Source organism: Spermophilus citellus (assembly GCF_964194105.1).
Source record: "Spermophilus citellus genome assembly, chromosome: 3".
In the NCBI taxonomy this organism is placed as follows: Eukaryota; Metazoa; Chordata; class Mammalia; order Rodentia; family Sciuridae; genus Spermophilus; species Spermophilus citellus.
In genome coordinates, this window is record NC_138184.1 from 168,498,115 (window position 1) to 168,522,965 (window position 24,851).

Consider the following 24,851-nt stretch of genomic DNA (forward strand, 5'->3'; position numbering starts at 1 on the left):
CAATGTATCATAATTCAGCCCAAAATAAAGCTACATATTTGGAATGGGATGTGGAACTGGTCTTTGAAAGAAGAGATGGCTTTTCTCAGAAGGAGGGAAGGCATTAGAAGAGCCAATCACTGGTTGTCCAGAGCTCTGCTATCTACCCTCAGCCCTGTGACTTTCTTTGTGGCGCTCGGTACTATAGACACACCCTAATACTAGTTGCTCCTCTTTTCATACAACCCATACAACCCTTCATGTCTTTCTTTTCTCAGAAAGCCTATAGAAATTCACATTCTTCTAAATACACTCAAATGCTAATTATTCTAGGAGAGAAGTGAATTTCTGGAACAACCCAGCTTTCCAAAATTCAAGTTACTTACTGCTTTATGAAAGTTTAACAGTTATGTCCTCCTGATGCTTGGAGTAAATGCCTTCCTTTTCCATTGCTTGTGTGTTTCAGACACTCTCTTAACTCCTGACTTGGGAAAACTCACTTGGCTCTGCCCGATTCTTGTGTTATCCTGTTTGAAGAATTACAGCAAATGCTTTCCAAAAGTCCAGTGCATTTGACTTCATTGTGGAGAGATTTATGAATGCCAAGTTTACTTTCCAGTTCAAATCTCTTTCCTTGTGCCACTAATAGACAATAATGAAAGTGCCAACCTCCAGGCAGCTGACTTCTTTCTGCAAAGGAAAATTCAATCTTCAAAGGGCATTCTTTTATTAGAAAGGAACTGGTTGAGTGGAAAATTAGATTTTTACTAAGAATGATTTTCTAAAATAAATAATTAAATTCCAACATAAAAATCCAAAAGAGAATAACCTGAGATATGTTTCATTACATTACTTTTGTGTAAAATGCGATTCTTTTTAGATGTGCATATGAATATCAGTCCACTATTCTAGCAGGGAATTCTAAGATCAACACATTATATGATCTCAGGAAAAAGTGTCATTTCGCTGTAAGATGGCAAATGAAAAAGCTAACTCACATTTCTAGGCAAATTAGATTATTTATGAAGTAGATATATGCCAAAACAAAATCAATTAAAATTATGTGAAGACAATAGGCAGCATCAAAATGGTGACATTTAGCACAGAGGGTTTATTTTCAGCTCAGGGATGAATTGCCTCTATCTACTCTCCAGGCTTTACTTTTTAACCTTTTTAATTCTTTTAATAATCATAGGTCCTCATGATTACATTACCAGTATGGAAAAGCTCCTGTCAATGCAGTAATATTCAGAAGTGAAATGATTGGATTGCGAGAGTTGTAACCTAATCAGCCCATTCTAGTTTGAATGCACTGGCTGGGTGGTATAAGTGTAGGCAGGTGAGGCATGGCTGGAGGAGGTAGGTCACTGGGTGCATCTTCCCTGTGGGCCCCATCCTTCCCCACTCCCCGTCCCCACTTCCTAACCTCAACATTAGCAGAAGAGTTTTCTGCCACTGGGCCTTTCCCCCATCATGTGCTTCCTCATTTGGGCTCAGAGCAATGGAGTCGGCTGCCTATAAACTGAGACCTCTGAAACCATGAACCCCAAATAAACTTTCCCTCCTCTAAGCTGTTCTTGTCAGATACTTTGGTCACAACAATGCAAAAGCTAACAAAAATAATTATATTTCTTATAACACAATTCTAGGTTAGGAATAATTTACCAGAACATGTTTTTGCTTTCACGGGAAAAAAATTGTACTAAAGTACCACACATCCATTTTAAATTTTATAGTATTTGGACCAATATTAGTTTTACATTTATTAGATCTCTATGAACAACTTGTTTTTTACTTCACTTAAATTTCATGAGTGAGATAAAAGACTTTTGTTGGACCTTGGCAATATTTGCTTTGCCAAGAAATTTTCTGTCTTTCGCAAAATTTTTCGTAAAAGTACTTTCTCTTCTTAAAGTGCTACATGCTAACTAATGCAGCTGCTAAACTTCTTCACACTCACCTTTAGTGTGATTGACGGATACTCCCTCCTTTTTTATCCTTTTCAATGCTGAAGTTCCTCAGGGTTCTCCCCTACACTATCTTTCTATATCATCCCATGTTTTTTCCTAGGCTTTACTATCTTCTCCAGTAGTTTACTTTCACCTATGTGTGGAGGACTCTGAAAAAGAAATTTCAGTCCTATAAATGTCATCTGAGCTCCACGATGTGACCATTTGGCTGCTGGACAGCTCCGCCTGATATACTATAGCTGCCTTCAGAAATGAAAATGGGCTCTCCTCACAGGCCCTTCCTGCACCCCATTGGCAGGGGGTGGCTTCAGCATCTACTGAGTTGCTTACACCAGAGAGTGGGTGATGGTCCTTGATACTTCACTCTTCCTTAAATATTACATACTGTTTATATCAATATAACTGAAATATTTTCATGTCTCACATGCTAACTGGACTTCACACATCAACATCACCAAGTTGTGATGTTTCAGCCAGAAAAATCTGATGAAATCAATGATCTTTTAAAAACATTTCCTCTTAAAATGAAGAAAAAGTGACTACTTTTGCTTTTAGAATAAAACTTAAAATCTCAAAAACAACCTACAAAAATCTGATTTCTTCCTGAATGTCTCCCCTCATCTTCATATATTTTTTTTTTCCAAATTTCAGATTTCCAACCACTTTTCACAGGCCTGAATTTATTCTGATCACACAACCACAGGACAGTTGCACAGGCTATTCCCTAAGCCTAGAATTCTCTGTCATTCCCTTCTCACTTGAGTAACTCCTATCATCCTCATACCATGACTTATCTATCTGTCCTAGTAGAAAATTTGCCAGGGGCCAATATCTAGATGATATGATTTTATTCTATGTTCTCTTAACCCCAAGTTTCAGAGTACATTTGAATGATTCACCAATTATTTGTACTTCATGTTTTTGCATTGTATTATTTTTGTTTTGTTTTGTTTTCCCTTGCCTTCAGAAAGGATCGTATCTATCTATGGTGTAACCGTACCCGGCAGGAACAATATTTTACACAAAAGAGATCCATTTTTAATGGAAAGTGGCTTGAGAGGGACAATGGGCACTTTAAAGCACACTGAGCCGGTGACCCATGATGAGACAGGCTGGTTCGGGAGATTGGGAGCCAGGAAAGATTTCAATAGGAAAGTGGAATATTTTGGTTTGTTTATGTATTTATTTATTTATTTATTTATTTATTTATTTATTTATTTAAACAATGAAACATTGCTAGTACAAAAAGATGAATAACTACCTAGTGAAACAAACAGATTGCATTATTTTCACCACTTTCCATTAACTACAGCCAACCGATTACATGTCATAAAGAAAATCCCTCCAGAAAGTGCTGTTGATCCATTATTGATGACTGCAGAAGTAAGGACAGGGACCCAGCCATGAGTACAAGGACAACAACACACTGCATAGAGGGTGAGAGGCTCTGAGGGGGCGGTTTCTACCGCACTGGAAATCTGCAATGGGAGAGCTATTGGAGCACTTAACTGAGAAGGTATTTTAGAAGTCAACTGCAGTGTGGCATCTTGAAAAAGATAATTAGGAAACAGTGATATGGATCACTTTTCTCATCTGAAGGAAAAATTGTCCATTCTTATACTTTGGATTTGGTACAGAAGGGACTATTAATAAAATAGGAACTAAAAAAAAGAATTTCTTCTGTATTGTCTTTATTTCAAATTCTCCAAAACCACTTTTGTGTTTTATTAATTTGCTCCTTTTTTTTTTTCTTCCTCTGATGACTGTTTTTCTCAATAGGCAGCAGCAATTTTTCTTGAAAGCTTTCCTGGGACAAACAGAGAAAATTAGTTGCAAAGAAAGAATATAGTATTTGTAGAACCTAACAAGTACATTTCATATATAAATCATTGTTATTTTTGAAGCCAGCAAATGTTTGTTCAGCAATTCTTTGGAATCATTTTCTTTAACTATTAAAAGTCAGCAAACATTTGTTCACTGACTCTCTATCACCAGGTGATATGAACTCTGGAGTTGGGCCATAGTTCCTCCTCTTAAAAAGGATAAGTGTTTTCATATTTTTTTCCCAATATTAATAAGTACTTAGAAACTATCCCTCTCTGATAGCCCCCTGAGCCAGTCCATTAACCACTATTTGCTCGTAGGAAGGAAGTGGTTCTATCTAAGGCCAAGTGCCAAGAATTTTGCATTCCATTCCATTCATTGCTTCTGTTACTGATTTATTGAGTAATATTAAGTAGCAATTCTGCAAACTTCCCCTTTGTCCTTCAGAGCATGGCAATGTAATGTGGAAATTCCAGTAATGTGGGCATAGCCTGGGGCATGACTAAAAAATAGGTGGAGATCAGAAACATATCTCTAGTATGTCTCTGGAATGTCCCTAGAGATGGCTCATTATTGAGTAGCTGAGCAGGGACATGACTCAGCCAGTTTCTGCAACTGGCTGTCTGGGTCAGCTAGGAGAATGCTGGCAAGAGTAACAGATCAGTCAGTGTTTGCTGACTGTAGAAAAGTGAGCCTGTTGGAATTGGAACTTTTAAACAATCGTATTAAAAAAAAAACTGATTTGATTTTTTGTCAGTACTACAATATTAAGAAAAGTTACAGTCTTTCATCTGCTTGCAATAACTTTCTTAAACATGGTCAATGCATTTGAAGTATATCGAGAACAGTTATTTAATCAGTGGACATTAGAACTCCTCTTCAGAAAGATTCTTTAGAAAAACATCTTGATATTTGCAGTTTATAAACTAAGGAAGCTTCTGTTGACTAAGAGTTGTGTGAATTGTTTTTAAAGAAATTAACACTAAACTGGAGATAGTGGAAAGGAGAAGAAAAAGAGAAGAGAGAGCAGAAAAGTACCTAAGCAACAGAGTGAGGGAAGGAGGCCGGAAGTCTATTAAACAGGAACATCTAAGAAATAACACATACCGGTAGTGTAAATTTTCCTTGCAAAATGATAACTGCATGCAGATAGATATGTCATGTGTATGGGGGTTTTAGTAGTTTGATATTTGCTTTTGAATGATATTCACAGTCTATGATATGAAGAAATTTGAAAATTTTTCTGCCCATTACACATCATTGTGTTATTCATGCCTCCTTTTATGATAGAAACTGGGCAATTAAGGCCAACTACAATCACCCTATTTAACTTTATTGGGCAATAGTTGCATGATACTCAGTTGTGGGAATTTGTGTCAAGACTCATGGGACAATTGCTTTATGGCCCTAAAATAAGACTGTGATTGTCTTTGGTCTGTCCTTACTGCCAGCTCCTCATATACTCCTTATTACAATGAATTCATATTTATGAATGTGAACATAGTTAAGTTTCTAACGGCAAAGTTAAATTTAAACTTCTATGAAGGTACCAGCTATTCCTAAGTGAGATAATTGTCATTTCCCTCAGGCCAAAAATTCCAGTTCAACTTAAGATAGAACTTGAAACATACATACCCTAGAAGCCAATTTTGACTCACAGAGCTCTGTTCAAAGTGTCAATTTCCACACACATGAGTGCTGTTTTTTGTTGTTGTTGTTGTTTGTTTTGGTTTTTTTTTGCTTTTGATATAAGTCCCCATTGAGACTGTCCAGAACTCAGGTTCCCAGGGCCAGGGTTCACATCCAGCTTAAGTGTTCCTGGTCTGTCAGCCAGGACCTATAGAACTGGCTACAACAGTGAATGCAGAGCAAATGGCAGATTTCATAGTGGAGGTAACTCGTTACCCGAGATGCCTATAATGGACCCTACAGGAGCACTTCATAGATTTCTTTTTAACCATTTCTGAGGGTGAGCAGTATTTAAGGTTTCTGTGAGTATTCTATATTCTACCCCTTTACACTGACAGAAGACTGTGAAAATCAACTCCCTTTCTTCTGATTGGGTTAATTCTAAGGCAGAACATATCCTTCAGAGCTCCTTCCATAATCAGGCTGTTACCTTCTGCCTGAGACTGTACCAACACCATTGTTTGTCTTCCTTCTTTTCACTCTTCTCCCTCCTCCAGCTTCCTAAGCAGTGTCCCCTAAAGACACTCCCTTAATAAACCTTGTGTCTTTGGTGGAGAGTCAACTACGGCTGAATCTGACCAAAACAAAGGGAGTGGTGAGTAAAAGAGGAGAGACAATTTGGAAAGAAAGGCATGTTCTGTAAGCAGAAGAGAGGGTCAAGAAATAAAAACTGTATAGTCTAGGACCACAGTACATGGAGCTTTCATTAGGGGTGCTGAAACATAGTGCTTAAAACAAATCCTTTAACTCATTCTCACTGAGAATAAAATTCCAGTTTTGCTTCTTTATAGCTATGTAACCTTGGCAAACTCTTTTTATTCTGTAAACCTCTACATTTCCATCTATAGATTAAATTTAAGATGCTTACCTTCAGGAATACTTACAAATATGGAAAGAAGCTTTGTATCTAAAGATATTTATTGCAATATGATTTAGATATACAACTTGGAGTGATTTTGTCCCCAAAAGATTTTTGTCCATATTGGAAAATGGTTTTGTTTTAAAATCTCAGAGATGGCAAAATTACTGGGTACCATTTCATAAAAACTAAAGATAATGCTACACATCTTACAATGCCAAGGACAGCCTCCTATCACCCCCAATCTGCTCCAAAATGTCAGTAGTATACAGTTGAGAAACGTGAAGAGCACCAAAAAATTGAAAACAAATATTTCAAAAAATAGAAAAAGAGAATGATTAAATAAATTATAATTCATCTTCTAAAAATATAATAGGCTATAACTGAAAATAAATTATTTTGTTAAATTTTTATTAACAGCTATGGTGAGATTATAACAACATAGAAAATGCTGAGGGTCTGTAAAATTTATGTGAATACATTTATTGATGCAAGTCATATTTTTTGTTACTCCATGTGAGGTATTGGACTTAGAATATTATAGCAGTGAAGGAGATAAATGCATTGCTCTCATGAAATGTACATTCCAGTGGGAAGAAAGGAAAATAGAAGATAGATGATATAAATAGATAAACAGAAACTACTCTCTGAAGACCTGATATCTCATCTGAGATCTATTACTAGAAGGTGTGAACCATGTTAGGATGGAGGGCAGAACATTCCTAGGCAGAGGAAACTATCAAATAGAGACCTTAGAGTGAGAACAAGCTTGGAGTTTTGAAGAGCAGAAGTATAAAGAACCAAAGAAAAGTAAGATTAACAATACAAACTGTAGAGAATGATAGACTTGAATTTGAATGCCTGCTCTGTGAGACACAAAGTAAGATGTTCACCCTCTCAGACTGTGTCCTCAAAATTGCTTTGAAGTTTTTTAGTTGAAAATAAGAAAGTTTCTCAGGATCACGGTGGAAATGAAATTGGGTAATTCATGTAACATGTTAAGTGTTATGCCTTTTCATACCAAGTCCTTAACTAGCAATTTTAATTCAATAATAAAATCAAAATGAAAAATGTGCATGTAGTATATAAGCTGGAATTTAAAAGGATATTTACATATACTTCAGATAATATATGAAGCCTGAGTAATATTACACATAACATACACGGTACAGGAGTTAAAGAAAGGATTAGATGGTCCCTAATGTCCTTTGATCTTATAAATGTTAGGACTCTATAAATTCTTGCACAATGTTAATTGAGAAATATCTGTGCATATATCTATTCATTTGTCAGTTCTTTGTACCAATGAAGAATGAATATCTGAATCACTGAATTATGGAGTACAGTGGACACAAAATGATGATGGAAAGAGCCCTAGACAGAGGTTCTCTCTTAGACTCTGCCACAATATAAATTTTATTATTGTAACAATTGACTCTGAGTCTCTGTTTCTATAGATATTATGAATAGATTAGAAATATGATCTCAAACCCCCCCTTCTAATTCTAGGATTCTAAATATTGAAAATAATTTAGTAATGAAAGAAAATTTGACCAGATTTTAGCTTGATCAAGTATAAATGTGTTTAGACGCTAACACTGGTTTCTCTTCAGAAGAAAATTAAAGAAATATTCAATATTAAGAGAAATGTCTGTTTATAATTTGTATAAATATTAATTATCACCACCAAAATATAATGATTACAAACCATCTGCCTTTATGCATTTGTTTTTAATTTGACTTTTACTTTATATACAGAAATAAAGATGGCCAGGTGTTTATAATAAGTAGTTCAAAGAGACCAGCCAGTCACATAAGGAAACTCTATAAATACCTCCAGTGGAGAAAGACAAGGGGCCTAGAACTCACTGAAATGACCATACATTAGGCAGAGGCCATTCCTGACATTGGAAGTGAAATCATATGGAGTGTTTAGTTCAAATGCACTTATGCAAAATTGGTTCACCAATATTTTTATGCCATAATTAAAAATAACTATCCAGTCTCCTCACTAATTTATAACATGAGTTACAGTGATTTACAAATACTGTTTCACTACGTAACAAAACAAATGGAAGGTAAGTTAGTACCAGCTTCTTTGTTTCACACAACTTAACTGAATAAAGGACATGGGCCTAACACATACAAGTAAGATAAGGTCAGGGTCAGGATCCACTTAAAATCCATTAAAATGTCATTGAAGTGGCTGGTCCTCTCCACATGAAAAGGTAATTATACTGTCTGGTGATAAAGAAAAATATTCTCAGGAGAGGATGTAGTGACACAGTCTTCAAGACTGGAGAATGCATGAAAAATTTTACATGAAAATATTTAATACATACATGTTTACTTGTTAATTATTTATTAATTTATTGAATAAAGGGGCAGAATGTATAATGAAGCCCAATCCTGGCATTAAGTAGAAAGAATTATAGAAATAATTATGTGGATAAATCACAGGATATTCTTTCTAGTCATAGACCAAAACCATTTCTGCAAAAGTTATACAGAAAGACTTGAAAATGCTTAAAAATATATTGTTGGCTGATCATAATATTGAGATTAATTTAAAATTATGAAAAAGAAACTCTAGCTGAATTTCTATACTGTTCAGGAAGGGATGTCATTTTCTTTTTATTTAATTCTATATCTGAGGAACGAGGGCCAGGAATTAGATGAGAGATGATAATTAATCTTTTCAATACCACACACAATGCATCTCATTTTTAGAATTGTCTATCTTCTCATACGGAGTGAACTCTTAGAACAGCCAGAATCCAATACGCCAGGTCTTTGGGGAGCAGTTATTTAAGCATTGTGTTTCTCATAGTGAGTAAATCTTCCCAGGGCCCAAAAATTTTTTTACCAGTGTTGAGGTGAGATGGAGGAACAGCAGTTCAAAACAAAAAGTAGTAGGGGTAGAAAGAGGAGGAATGAGACTTTACATTAAGTTGTACAAGGAACATTCGGATTTAAATTTTTTCCAACTTGACATTAATGTGGTGTTAAAGGGATTTGCAAAGATTATAAATTTGCAAAAAACAAGGTGAGCAGAATGGGACTGGCCACAGGCTTTTTAACTTTTCTAGAAGAGAGAAAGCAGATGGTGAAGTGGTCCTATTACAATGGGATAGGAAAATCAGTGACCCAGAGAACTGAGAAGAACGTGGCAGCTGGTGAGAGAGTCATTATGTGCTGCCAAAGTACAGGAAGGTCTAGGATTGGAAATTAGTTGCTGTAAAAGGTGGAAGATGAAGTGGTAGGTGGAATGATTGACCTGCTCCATTTCCCACAACTGAATATGGAACACTTAAAAAACAACTTTTTGACTCTACAATCAAAACTTAATCTTTTATTGATAGCTGCATGTGTGGGTATAATCACCCAAAATAAAAGTATCTGTACTCTGATATTTAGGGAGCCAAATATTTAGCAATCCAGCCCTATGAGCTTATCCTAAAGCAAAGTCTGGCAGTTGCACACCAGAAAAACTTACAGTCAGAAACCCACAAAAATGGATGACCCCCTTCCACAGAACAGTTGAGGGACATCCCTAACATGAAAAAGCCAAAGTAAAAAATGATCCTGAGAAAGAGAAAATTCATAGAAGAGGAGAAAACATCTGTAAATATAATAGTCATTAGGTGTTTAAAAAGAATATAAAATAATAGAAGGTTGTGACAAAGAAGTAATTGGACAATAAAAGGTATCTTTTAGAAATTTAGGATTCATCATTTCCAAAGTAGAAGACAAAGTAAAGAAAACATCTTTAAAAAATTATAATGCATGAAACAGATTCAAGATCAATCATGGGATTATAGGTCTTAACAAAAAACTAATAAAGAGTTCCAGAAAGTGGAAAGAAAGAAATGACAAGGAAAAGAATTTAAAAGGAATTAGTAAGCAATAATTTCTGAGAGATATTGGTACTAGTCTACAGATTCAAAGGCCTAAGTGCTCAGCAGAGGATGTAAAAAAAATACACATTTAGAAAAATATTTCACTACTACAAAATTTCATTACAAACAAAGAAGAATTTCTAAAAGAAAGAAGGTGAAGAGAGAGTCTACAGAAGGGCTGAAAATCATTGCCACCTACACTTCAGATAGGGGAGTAATCTTCAGAATAAAAAAAAGAACTCAAAAAACTTGACAGCAAAACCCAACCAACCAACAAACAAATAACCCAATCAATAAATGGGCAAAGGAACTGAACAGGCATTTCACAGAAGAAGAAATACAGCTGGTCAACAATTATATGAAAAAAAAATGTTCAACATCACTAGCAATTAGAGAAATGCATATTAAAACTACACTGAGATTTCATCTCACTCCAGTCAGAGTGGCAATTATCAAGAATACAAGTAACAATGAGAGTTAGTGAGAACATGGAAAAAAAGGATACACTCATACATTTTTGGCAGAACTGCAAATTGGTACAACCACTCTGGAAACCAGTATAAAGTTTCTTCTAAAAATTAGGAACAGAAACATCATTTGAACCAGCTACCCAACTCCTCAGTATATATCCAAAAGATTTAAAATCAGCATACCCCTGTGACACAGCCACATCAGTTTTTCTTTTTTTTTTTTAAAGAGAGAGTGAGAGAGGAGAGAGAGTGAGAATTTTTAATGTTTATTTTTTAGTTCTCGGCGGACACAACATCTTTGTTGGTATGTGGTGCTGAGGATCGAACCCAGGCCGCCTGCATGCCAGGCGAGTGCGCTACCGCTTGAGCCACATCCCCAGGCCCCACATCAGTGTTTATAGCAGGTCAATTCATAAAAGCTAAGCTATGGAGCCAACCTAGATGTCCTTCAAAAGATGAATGGAAAATTATATTGTAGTATATATGCACAATGAAGCATTACTCAACCATAAAGAAGAATGACTTTATGACAATTGCCAGTAAATGGATGAATCTGAAGACTATCGTGCTAAGTGAAATAAGTCAAACCTAAAAACCCAAGGGTGCATGTTTTCACTAATATGGGGAAATATCAATATTAACCCATGATAAGTAGGGAAAGGGGAAAAATAGAAGTTCAGTAGATAAGACAAAAGGTAATGAAGGAAAAGAAAGGGGAATAGGAAAAGGCAATGGGATAAATCCTATGTACATATACAATTATACCACAGTGAATCCCACAAACATGGGATCCTACAAGAAAAGGATCCGAATTAGAATGATATATTCCATACTTGTATAATTATATCCAAATGGATTCTACTGTCATGTATAAATAAAAAGAACCAATAAAAAATAAGAGAGAGAGCTGATTGACCACAAAAGACTAATAATCAAACTAAAATCAGAATACTTAACAACATATTTGGATGATGGAAGAGAATGCTACAGTGTCTTCAGATTTGACCAAACTTCATTCTGGAATATGTAGAAAGAACATTGGACATGATAGCTGTTGTCATACAATTAATGCATTCTATTATAACGTAACACATAGCCATCCTTAGGAAGCTCCTTAGTATGTGTTAAAAAATCAGGAGGTAAACAAGCAACAAAAAGAAGGTAGACTCATGGAATTCAGAAAAATAGAGAATTCAATCCTGAAACATTACATAAAAATGTACCTAAGATTTATAATTAACCCAGATTGAAGCAAGAGAATCGAAGTTTAGAAAAGTGAATTATTTCAGAAAAAAATGAGATACCCACTGGTTTCAACCCATTGACTTTAGTCTCTCTCAAACACCTTACAAAAACATCTAAAATTATGTTTAGTCAAATATCTTGGCACTGTGGCCCAGTCAAAATTTAACATCATATGTATATAACCTTTTCTGTATCTATCCACACATAGTTATATATTTGACAAATAATTTTATACTGATGTCTAATAAATATGTGTAATTATTCGTTTTATTGAGAATTTTAAGAGATGACACATCTTCGGAGAGTTTCACTGATAAATATAGAATTGAGAATTTTTAAATAATTTATTCAGAAAAGGTTGAAATTATCGAGGAAGAAAATGAAATAATCATTAACTATTAGTACATATTAGATATTTTGTAATTTTTAAAATTTAACTTAAGATACCCAATTCTGGGAAGAAACATTATCAATAACATTTAACAACTCAGGTGTCTGAAGTTCATAGAGAATACAGAATTCCTCCAGTTGTTTCACAAAATGTTAATTTTTAACAGTTAGTATACACCATTCATTCATATGGCTCCTATAATAAATTGTCATAAACTTGGGGGTATAAGACAACAGAAATGTATTCTCTCTTAGTTCTTGGTTTAGGAGTTCAAAGTCAAGGTGTTATAAACCTTTAGAGGAGGCTCCTTAATTATTTGTTCTGGCTTCTGGTAGCCAGAGGTGTTCCTTGGTTTGTGATGTCAGAACTCCTAACTCTGCCTCTGTCTTCACATGGCCTTCTTTTAAAGACTTCAGTCATGTTGGATTAAAGGTCTATCTAATGACCATGTTTTAACTGAATTTTAGCTGCAAAGACCCTATGTCCAAATAAGGTCACATTCAGAGGTATAAGTGAGTTAGGACTTTCCTATAGTTTATCCAACAATAGAATTCCCCAAATAAAGTTCCACCTCAGAAGAGCTTATGTTCCCAATTTCCAAGTGAAAACTAATGATCACAGCATGAATTTCAGCAAATAAAACACAAGAAAACCAAAACTATAGGAAGGTCTTTTTAGAAGAGATTGGGATTTACTTCTATCAGATACATTATTAATATTCCGAATATTAATTCAAGAATATTCATAAATAATGTAGGCTATTATTAATAGGAATGGTTTGGCAATGACATTAATCTCTTAACTTGGAGATTTCAAATAAGAAATGCTTATTCAAATATATTGAATAGGTATATAAAGACCTACACTTTGTGATTCTGCATCCTGTATACTCAGAAAAATGAGAAATTATACCCCATCTGATTCAAATGTTAAAAAAAGAATGGGATCCTAATTAGAATAAATTATACTCCATGTATGTATAATATGTGAGAATACAATCTACTGTTATGCATATCTAAAAAGAACAAATAAAATTTTAAAAAAATATATAAAGAAAGACCTACTAAAAAAAAAAGTGGGTTAGGACTTCAAAATTCAATCCATGATTTCCCAAGTGATTCTGACATCATTCAGAGGGCCATGGATATTGTCAAAAACAGCATGGCCATGGTCTGCATGGGAAAAACAACCTATAGGATGTAGCAGCACTGTATAATAATGACCAGCACCCCATCACTAGATTTCATATATTTACCTATAAAGGAATGAGAAGGGGTAAAGATTCTAAGCACAGAACTTTTGTCTTTCCTATGTTTCAGTCAGATTTATTTCCTTACCTAGTTTTCCTTTGACTTAAAGTTTTGGTTGAAGGTTGGGAGGATAGATATACTCAGAGTATAAGCTGTAAATTCAAAGAATCTGTTTCTTGAAAAAATCACTTAAGACATGACACAAACATCTAATACAGCTCTCAATTAGAAAGTAACAGAAATAGGAAATAAAATATTTCTCTTCTATCTTTACCTCTCTTTGGCATCAAGAAGAAAAGTCTTGGATCCCTTAAAGGCATCAATATTTCAACATCAGGCTTGAAGAGTTTGTTTCAAAGGTGAGAGTGGGAGCAGAATAGCAGAAGAAAAAGGACAGAGTAGGTACCAGGGTAGCTGAATGTATTTATGTGCAAGAGTTTGTAGGAAGCCCTATTAAACACTGTCACAATAGGGAGAACTTGTTTGGGTGAGACAGGTATATACATAGGCAACTTCAACAAAATATGAAATATTACTGTGACCTGATAAATGGTTGTCATGCTTGAGGAAAGTATTTGTACACTTATTTGTATGTCAAGCTAAGGTTTTGCATCTTAATTTAATATGTATATTAAATGTATGTGTAAATTAATATGTATAGTCTGTATAAATATCACTTATACTTACACAATTCATACCCTAGGTATATAAAGAACATAAATCACGTGGAGAAACAATATATTGGGACCAAAGAGCTTATGCATACTCAAGAGACTTAAATTAAGTGGAAGCAAATAATGAAATGGTTCCCAATATTGAAGACTGTGGCATGTTAGAACTATTCCAAAGTGGTCCATATGTACATAAATAGATAAAGGACAGCATCAGTGACTGGATATATAAATCTAATGCATACAATGAAAACAATGTCATGCCTTTAGTATACTTATATTGCAATATAATGACAATATATTTTAATAGTGTTTCTTAAACTTTTTATCTCAAGGTAAGAATATTCATAAAAATCTTTAAGAGGACACTTATTTATAGATATGTGTATAGGAATGTGAAGAGTGGGATTTTAAAGGAAGAAGAATCGTTCATTTTGAAAAGGGATGGTCACTAGAAAAAATATTATCCATATAGTGATTAAAGACTTTTCTGGGGTCACAGGTGCACATTTATACCTTTGAGGAACGAGTTGGAAAAATCCAACAGTAGCACTTGATTCTGTGGCCACAGAATAGTACCTCTTCAGGAAGCCTCCTTTTTAAACTTTTTGTGTTTTCTATAAGTTGTGAGGTCAAACCAATGTTTTCTTTCATAGTTGAAGTGGATTTTCTGTAAATCAATGCATATAACATATATTCTTTTTGTTGTTGTTGTGGGGGCCCCCCACAACATTGAACCCAGTGGTACTTTTGAGACAGGATGTTACTAAGTTGCTCAGGGCCTCATTAAGATGCTGAGGCTGGCTTTGAATTTGCAATCCTCCTGCCTCAATTTCCCAATCTGCTGGGATTATAAGCGTGCACCACCACACTGGGCTATAATATGTTAACAGTAACAAAATGTTTAGTCTACCTATCAATATTCTAAAACTGAAAAACTTCTATTACTAATGATAGTTTTATAACTTGTCCTTCATTTAGACCACAGACTTTTCTTGAAAATTGATAAATCTTTTTTTAACTAAAGTTTGTTAGGGAACTTTTGGATAAATTAAAGAATACTTTTCTAAGAAAGTTTTTAAATTCATGATATTAATGCATTATCTAAGTTCATGTATATATGGGTTATTGCATATAATATATACTTAAAGAAAAAATGAGACGAAAATCTATAGAATAAATTAAAGTATAAAAATTACAACTAGTAGATAGAGAATTTAGTTCTCATAAGATTGTGTTCCTGCTACCGTAAATTAGAACTTAGTAGAAGAAAATTAGAATGAAACAAACCTAAAGTGAAACATGAAAAGAATTATATTATATATATATAATATATATACATATATATGTATATATTATATATATATAATTATATTATATTCAACTTCTGAAATAGATAACATGTTCCCTTTCTGTGCAAAGACTTGCTACTAGTTTTTAAATTTTATTTTATTTTTGTTTTTACCATGATAGAATTTTCATGGAATCTTGTTTAAAATTGTAAACAGAGAACTCAAATATAGTTTCTTTATTTTATCTTAAAATTCTATTTTAAAACGAGAATCTAAAATTAACTCATATAGCTTGTTTCAATAAGGGTTGATTTTCAAGAATCAATGCAGTTAAATGTTCTCATAGTTTTACAAACTCAGAACAAAATTCAAATATACTCTGAAGGAAATAATACAAATGTAATTACCTTGGGAATAAAATTATGAATCTTGGAAAGGGATAACTTAAGAAAACTATATGAAATTTCTTGTGTTGAAACATCACATCAGCAGTGACAACAAAAATACTTTATTTAAGATTTTAAGGTTCAAAAAACATCATTGAAAGAAATGTTCAGTTTAATTGAGCAAGTGTCTATCCAGCAGTCATGATGGCCAAATGTTGACTTTGCTGCCTCCTACAAAACATCTAAGATCTCTTTGTCCTTATCTGGAGCAACTGGGAGTCAAAATTGAAAACTTTTCACACATTAAGTGATATGGTAGAGACACAAACAAACTTCTGTGAATACATAAAGGAAAGAGATGTTAACACAAAGTATAGTATTTAATTAGCCAATAAACCTAAAGATGCTTGTTTTAATTCACATTTCAAAATAAAACTAAAAATCAAACAATATCCAAAACAGCTAGTAAGTTAGCGATTAGAGATTAAAATAAAAATCTACTTGACACCAAAAATGATGTAGTGATAACTCTATTCAGAACACTCAGGACCTAATTAATTTTGCTTAGCATTATTTTTTTAAAAAAGGAATGTTATTATTATTATTTTTTTTTTTTAAAAGATGTTATTCCTCTCCTCGGACTATACCCAAAGGACTTTAAGACAGCATACTACAGAGACACAGCCACATCAATGTTTATAGCAGCACAATTCACAATAGCTAAACTGTGGAGCCAACCTAGATGTCCTTCAGTGGATAAATGGATAAAAACAAAATGTGGCATTTAAACTCAATGGAATTTTACCCAGCATTAAAAAAGAACAAAATCATGGCGTTTGCAGGTAAATGGAAGATAATGCTAAGTGAAATTAGCCAATCCCCCAAAAAAACAAATGCCAAATGTTTTCTCTGATATAAGGAGGTCGACTCATAGTGGGGTAGGGAGGGAGAGCATGAGAGGATTATATTAATTCCAGATAGGGAAGAAGGGTGGGAGGGAAATGGAGGGGGCAGGGGATTAGCAAGGATGGTGGAATGTGATGGGCATCATTATACAAAGTACATGTATGAAGACTTGAATTGGGTGTCAACATACTTTGTGTACAGAGATATGAAAAATTGTGGTATATATGTGTATTAAAAATTGTAATGCAAAAAAAACAAAGTACATGTATAAAGGCATGGATTGGCATGAACATACTTTATATACAGAGATACGAAAAATTGTGCTCTAAATGTGTAATAAGAATTGTAATGCATTCCACTGCTGTCGTGTATTTATAAAAAAAAAATAAAATCAATAAAAGATTGCAAAAAGTTTATTCATTACATCCTTTTAAAAAAAGGATGCACTTGAGGGAGTATTGATGAATAATAAAAAAGAATTTGCAATGGGGTGAGGGGAGGGGAGAAAGGATGTGTGAGGAAGCATGGGATTGTCAAATAATGGAAAAGAAAGACATACAGTGCAGTGTAACCTGCCAGGAGAGGGAACTTGTGAAAGGGCATGAGCAGTTAACACAGACCCAGTAGTGAAATGAACCATATGAGTTGGGGAAAGCAGAACCTTTATCCTTCAATCAGTAAACAAAAGGCATTTTGAGTAACCTTGCTGACAATTTGCAGAACAGGTAATTTGTGACTTGAAATTTTAAAATCAGACCTGACCTTCTCTAATAGTGATGAACTTCTTGTTTTTTAGGCTTGAATCCACTGTGCAAATTTATTTTTGAGTTGTCATTCATTACATTTTCCTAAGTAATAAAAAAGTAGACATTTGAAGGAAATAGAATCCACATATATAATGATGACGATAAAATAATTTATATAATTTTGTTTTATAACTGCGGTCTTTTTCCTGCTCAATGTATTATTGATTCTCTATTCCTTTCTATCTACATTGCTTGAATTCCTCCATCTCTATGCCAAGGCTGTTCACTAATCATCTTAGTTCCAGCTATTCTAAAAGATAGAAGGAGAAATAGACACTGATTTTGTACTCAAGCCGTCTATTATTTTATAGTTATAACACAGTGCCTTCAATTGTATTGCAAATTTCAGAGATAATATGATAAACATCTAACAAAAACAGTAAACCTTCAAAACCTAAGGAGTCTGAGAGGAAAGTAAAAGCCTCTACTCTCCTTTCCTATTTACTAGACTTTTTGTTAGATCAATACACCAAGGGTGACTGAAAGCCGGAAATACACAGATTTTGGCATAGGCAGACCTGAATTCATTGCGAAGGGCCCCAGGCAGGAAGAAACCTTGAATTTCTGAACTGCTTCTCTTGTTTGCTTCATTGGGATACATGTATCTTCTTTTATAGGGCTTTTGGAGATTAAAAAACCAAAAAACAATCTTTGTAAAATGCCCATTAATATTGTAGGAACTTTACATCTTACTGCCTCTTTTGGGTCAATTAGCCATGGACACAACCCATTAAGAAAATATTTATTTAAAGTGTACCCAAGAGTTTTGTCAAGCTTGTTAAGAAAAGGGAAACCGTATGTCCTTCTTTAGAGTTGTCAATTATCACTTAAAAATTGTACAGTATTAAGTATCATGACTAAAAATAAATCCAATAAATTCAATACACGATTCCTTCTTTTCTTGTGTCTTCCCCATCCTCTCTATCTTCTGAAAATCATAGAGAAAAGAGCTGAGTTTGTTACATGTTTTATAGTTTTTTTATATTTTTACATGTATCTTCTAGGATCCATGAAATTCCTTATCTACACAATTTAATACTCCACTCTTTAGTTAACCATTTAAATTCCAAGAAGAGAAGAAAAATCATAAAAAATTATAAGGAAAAGGCCTTTGACCATGCTAACAGCTGTAGATGGGAGTCAATTAGCCATAACTAACAACCCTGTATTCATTACTCTAGCTGGTTATTATTTCTGAGCCTCCTTGCATCCACCTGACAATCTGAGGCACATACACAGCCCTCTCCTGCCTCTCCTGTGAAAATAGATACTAGAAAAGGTTTTGTACTACCAGGTGAAGAGAAAGAGAGTTTTAGATACAACAGATCCATAAAAGCAGTTGGTTTTTCTCAAAAGACTGTGACTGTGGGTGGTGTGCATATGTTCAACTGTAAAGCCTTATTTATTAAATAACTATGGGATACTTTGCAACTGCAGTTGTATATCATTAATCTCAAAGACATATTCTCCACCCTCACTGAGGTTTTCCACGAAATATTCTAATAAAAACAGAACAGATACAGAGTTTACATTTTACCCCTGCAATGATGACAGTGTGAACGATTGCAACGCATATTCAATTTTTGTCATGCACATATGAAATTTTTGTTCTAAAGAAGCAAAATTACTAACTGACTTTTTTGAAAAAAATGTCTTTACTTTTCTACTTTGTAAGTGAAATACTGTGATATTTAAAAATGGGGGTAATATGTTCTTATTCTGGTTGAGTCTGAACATATTGCCTTTTACTGTATTTAAGATGTTGAAAAGTGTGTAAAGGTATATTGAAGACTTAAAGTTTGAGTTTGGTAATATGCATTCACCTTTTTTTCTTATTAAAAAGATATAACAAGGCAAAGAATAAGGAATATTTTTGTTGGTTAGTGCCCTTTTCTAGAGAAAACCACTGTCACTAGTTTATTTTGTTGACTGCCAAGAATCCTACAATTGGAGAAGCATAGAGCCTAGTGCATAGCAACAGAGAAGGAGATCAAAAGTCAGGGACATAGATTAGCCATGGATTAAAAATTAAAGTAGAGATAAGACTCATTATTTTGAAAAACAAAGAATATTTTGATAGAGGCAATACCATAGCCTATCAGACAGCAATTCCACATATAGATTCTCACACCAGACCCATTTGACTGGCTTGGTCTCCAAGCTGATAATGTAACCCAAGGAGAAGTAAGGGTGACATAAATAAAGTAAATGACCATTGAAAGCACACACTTTCTAAAGATGCAGTGCTCTGAAGTATTTTAAGCTGGGTGTTTTCCCCAAAACATAATAATGAGGGCAAACTTTGCAATTAATAGCCTCTAAATTTAGGTGTGCTACTACTCCCGAACAAGGCAAACAATAAGAATTCTCTTTCTGGCTAGTGTCCTTCTCCAGAGCAAACCAATGTCACTATTTTGTTGACTGCCAAGAACTTTACAATTAGAAATGCATAGAGCCTCATATGTAGCAACAGAGAAAGAGATACAAAGTCAGAGATATAGATTAGTGTCCACTTTCCCAGCCCAGCTTCCTCAATTAGTTCACATCATTTCCTATCTAGTAAGACAGAGGCAAAGACCACAATCTAAAAACGGAGTACTGGCTACAATGCTTCTCAAATAAATCTGGTTTTGTCTAGGTGTTTTAGGTTTCTAAGCAATCTAGGACCAAAGAGGCAGAGATAAACCTTATTAGCGACACTAATGGCACTTTTAATATTTCACTCTATGGCTTAAATTTCAGGTAAGTATGAGCACCGATTGTGTCCTTGTGCCTGGCTCTTTCTTGGCTAATGCCTATCAGTGTTTTTATGATTCATTTTGAGGTGTGGCCAACTGTAAATGTCTCAGGCCTAAGCAAATACCATTAAATCCCAGAAGCACATTGAAAGAACGTTTATTCAGGCAAGATAGAGGGAATCTCAGCAAGAGTTTCAGAGACTATGATTAAATCTAAACTATTTGTCTTAGACCCCAAAGCTTTGTGAGTATGTGTAAGAGATTGAACTAATTCTCTGGATTTTGGAAAACATGGTTTGGAATTAAACTACCTTGTAAATATACCATTTCACAAGCATTTGTCTTGCATATTTTTTATCTCAGTTCTTAGAAACTTAAAAATAAAATGTATAAAAAATTTTTGTATGCAAATTTGTAGATTAATTGGTGTCTCATGGCTTCACATTTCTAAATTGATAATTATATAAATTTGTTAATGCTCACACTCATATTTCTAACAATTCTTCCTGCTCCTTATTTTTATAAATGCTAGCTCAGAGATCAGTAGGAAGATAACAGTGGACAGTGTATAACCTAGATCTTAAATCAGTTGCAGACAGATTTCAGAGAAGCCAGAATCGTGCTTATTTATATTTACATCTGGATTTTAATACTGTCAGATGTTTTGTGGGTTCAATCCATTGTTACAAAGTTATGCCAAGGGTCTGCTTACATTTTTATTGCATTTAATCATCCCCCGGATAATTTGTTACTATATAAATTATTTTTGAAAGAACATATTCATTGAATTGGAAATGTCTTTAAAAAACACAGATAACTTTGTCGTTAATATTATACTTGTAATATTATTTTTGAATTCTTAAGTTTACTTTTTGAATGTTTAAATAGTTGGATTTTTAAAATGTCTTATTATGTATTGTATGATATTTGTATGTATTTACTTGGAACAGTATGGTGCCATGATTTTTAATACACCGTGGAAAGGCTAAATTAAGCTAACAGAGCCATTGCTTCAAATAATTAACAATTTTTTGTGAGAACATTTAAATTTTACTCAGCCATATTGATATGTTCTGAACTCTATTATTGGCTATATTTACTATTTTGCACAATTGGTCTCATTATGGTCTGGATATGAGGTGTTTCCCCAAAGCTCCTGTGTTAATGCAGGAATATTCAGAGGTCAAATGATTGTATTATGAGATCTGTCACCTAATCTGTAACCTAATTAGTCCATTCCAGTTTGGATGAACTAACTATAGGCAAGTAGGGGTTGGCAGGACCAGGGGGTGGATCCCTGGGAGTGTGCTATAGAAGGGTTCATCTTCTCTTCAGCCCCTTCTCCCTTTTCTCTCTGCCTCCTGGTCTCCATGAATTGAGTAGTTTTTCCCCCACCACACCCTTCCACCATGATGTTCTGCCTCACCTCTGGCCCAGAGCAGTGGAGCTGATTGTGGGCTAAACCTCTGAAACCATGATTGAAAGTATACTTTTCCTTCTCAAAGTTGTTCTTGTCAGGTATTTTGGCCACAGTGACAAAATGTTGACTAACAGATCTAAAACAAACATCAAACCTATTCCTCCTGTTTAGCTGGATTTTTGTGTCTTTGACTTTCCTCTTCCTATATCCATTAACTCCCACCCTCTGGTAACTACCATTCTACTTTCTTCTTCTATGAGTTCAATTCTTTTAGATTACATGTATAAGTGAGAACATAGTGTATTTGTATTTTTTGTATTAGTTCTATTTCACTTAGCATGATGTTTTCCCATTTCCATCCATGTTGGAACAAATGACAGAATTTTCTTGTCTTTAGAAGTTTGTATAGTAGTCCATTGTGTAGTGGAATACTATATAACACATTGTATAATATAATATTGCATATATACATGTGTGTGTGTGTGTGTCACATTTTCTTTATTCATTCCTTCATGATTGACACTTAGGCTAATTCATAACTTGGCTATTGGAATAGTGCTGCAGTGAACATGGAAATGCAGACATATTTTCAACAAAATGATTTCAAAATTTTCAGGTAAATATCCAGACATGAAATTGTTAGATCATATGGCAATTCTATTTTTCAAAATTTTTTAAAGGACTACCCTTACTATGTTCCTTAATGGTTGTACTAATTTACATTCTCACCAACAAGGCATACCTCCAGGGTATTACACTTACCTTTTGTCTTTGTGATAATAGCCATTCTAACAGGCGTGAGGTAATATTTCACTGTGGTTTTAATTTGAATTTCACTAATGATTAGTTATGTATCTGTTTTCAAGTATCTGGTAGCCATTCATACATCTCATTTTGGGAAATACCTATACAGATTCCTTGCCCATTTCTTAATCAGATTAAACACATAGCTCAGGGATACTATAAGTTTGGTTCCAGATCACACAATCAAGTGAATATTGTAGCAAGGTGTGAACTTAATTTTAAGGTCTTATTGACTTGATCCCTTTGTTTCTCAACAGTAAGAGTCAGAGACATATTCCTGTGTACTGGACATAGAAAGGGGGTTTAGACACAAGAAAGATGTTTCTCAATCATCACATCCTCTTACCAAAGATTCCATTTAGCTGTCCCAGTGAGCAATTATGTGTAATCTCAGAGGTGTGTCCTATGATACAGTTTACAAGAACATAGCGATTCTACTTCACTTTATAAAGAAAATTGTAAGGTATAAGGTGAATGAACTATATTCCACGTTCCCTCTATACAGCGACATCTACTGGATTAGCTCAAGGTGATTTTAAACAAGTGCTTGCTTATGTAATAGGGACCAAAGCTCTTTTCTGTGGATGCTGGAACATTCAGTTTATTGTGGTGGAGAAAAGTATTTCACTTAACGTCAAACTCAGACCCAGACTTTAATGAGTATACCTGAAAGGAATGCTGGAAACATATCGCTGATGTCTAAAGACTTAAGCCTCAATCTTTTGGCTTATTTCAGAACAATCTTCCTCCACAAAATTGTGAAATCATTTCTCTTAGTTATGTTTCGGAGGTATCCTGGAGGAGAAGGTACTAGATATGAATCACTGTAGGAAGGTCAACAGAATTACTGCCTTCAGGACATTAAGGAAATGCAATAGGAAACGATGCCTGTTTTATTTATTTATTTAAAGGGGGCTGGGGCGATAGACTTCTTAGACAGGATTGTAGATTTATCTTGACTGGGTTTAGAAATTTTGCTGCAGGATAAGAACAAGACTCGTTGCCTTTTTAAAATCACAACTCTTTCCCTTAAAAAGATGTAGTTATCCTTCTCTGGGGAAAAAAAAAAAAAAAAAAAAAAAAAAAACAGCTTTGCACTTTGATATTTACAGCCAAGTAATGCCTGTGTGCTTTCCAAGAGCAGCCGGTAACAAAAAAACCTGGGAGCGCACTTTGCAAGTTGTTCACCCCACCGCAGTCTGCAAAAGACAGAGAGTTGTTGGGCTGGTCCTCTAGCCTGCTCCAGCGCATTCCTGCATCTCCAGGGCTGCCGGTGCTTCGGGTCAGCCCCGCCCGGCCCGCCCTCGCGGCTCCCTGCCACCCTCTCGCGGGCGCGCTCTGGGTGGGGCCTCTCGGGCAGTGGAGATGCCGCCGAGTGCGCTGGGCCGGTGATGCGAGCCGGCTGGGCGGCGCGCCGGGGCAGCCCCAGCCGTGCGCCGCGTCGCTGTAATCGGACACCGGAGCGCTCGCCCCCTGCGCCCGGCCACTTTTCCATTCACTCCGAGGTGCTTGATTGAGCGACGCGGAGAAGGGCTCCGGGTGCCACGGCACTACAGGGTTGAGGATTCCTGTACAAAGAAACTCAGAGGACCTGGGGAAAAAAAGAATATCACATTGGGACGCTCTAGAAATTAAGGTCTTCTGAGAAAAGGACTAGAGAGACTGGCGGATCCATTCCGGTTGTAAATTGGTGACCGCTCCGTGCTGAGCTCTTCCAACCTCGGTAAGCTGCATTCATTATTTTCAGAATTTCAGATCTAGCAAAATCTAACTTTTGGATCTGTGCATTGGCTTTTCATACATGAGTGTGTTGGAGTCCGAACATTTTGTGAAGAGCACGCGCGGTTTGTCAGAGAAACGTTACCCTCGCTGAGAGCCCGGCTTGAGTTGTTTCTTTAGGCTGTGACACCTGCGGGGAGTTTAAAGTTGAGTATTACAAAGCCTTCTAAGGCAAAACTGGTCGCGAGGACTTGAAAGAATTCTCCGGTATTATTAGTTTGCAGTCAGTAGAAGTGAAAACACCAAGCAGCACGTCTTGAGTTGAAGGGAAGAAGTTGTAAGATACTTGGGGGAGGGGGCGCGGGGAGCAAGTCTAGGACACTGGGCTTTCACCTCTCATCACTAGATGGAACTAAACTCACTTGTTCTGTAAAGTAGCTTCATTTGATTTGTCGTTGTTTCATTCTCGGTGTTACTCTTTGCAATTTATGGCATATGTTCCTTTGAGAGAAACATCCAGATTATATTCTGGT

At 35.1% G+C, this 24,851-nt stretch overlaps 1 protein-coding gene across 1 annotated transcript in view; it reads left to right on the forward strand.

Annotated features, from left to right (window-relative positions):
• Window positions 1-23,940: 23,940 nt before the first annotated feature.
• Window positions 23,941-24,851, forward strand: part of SEMA3C (semaphorin 3C) — a 157,586-nt gene continuing 156,675 nt past the window's right edge. Inside the window, exon 1 of the mRNA XM_081284478.1 lies at window positions 23,941-24,322. The gene's annotated coding sequence lies outside the window, so the exon portion shown is untranslated. The remainder of the gene's footprint in view (window positions 24,323-24,851) is intronic.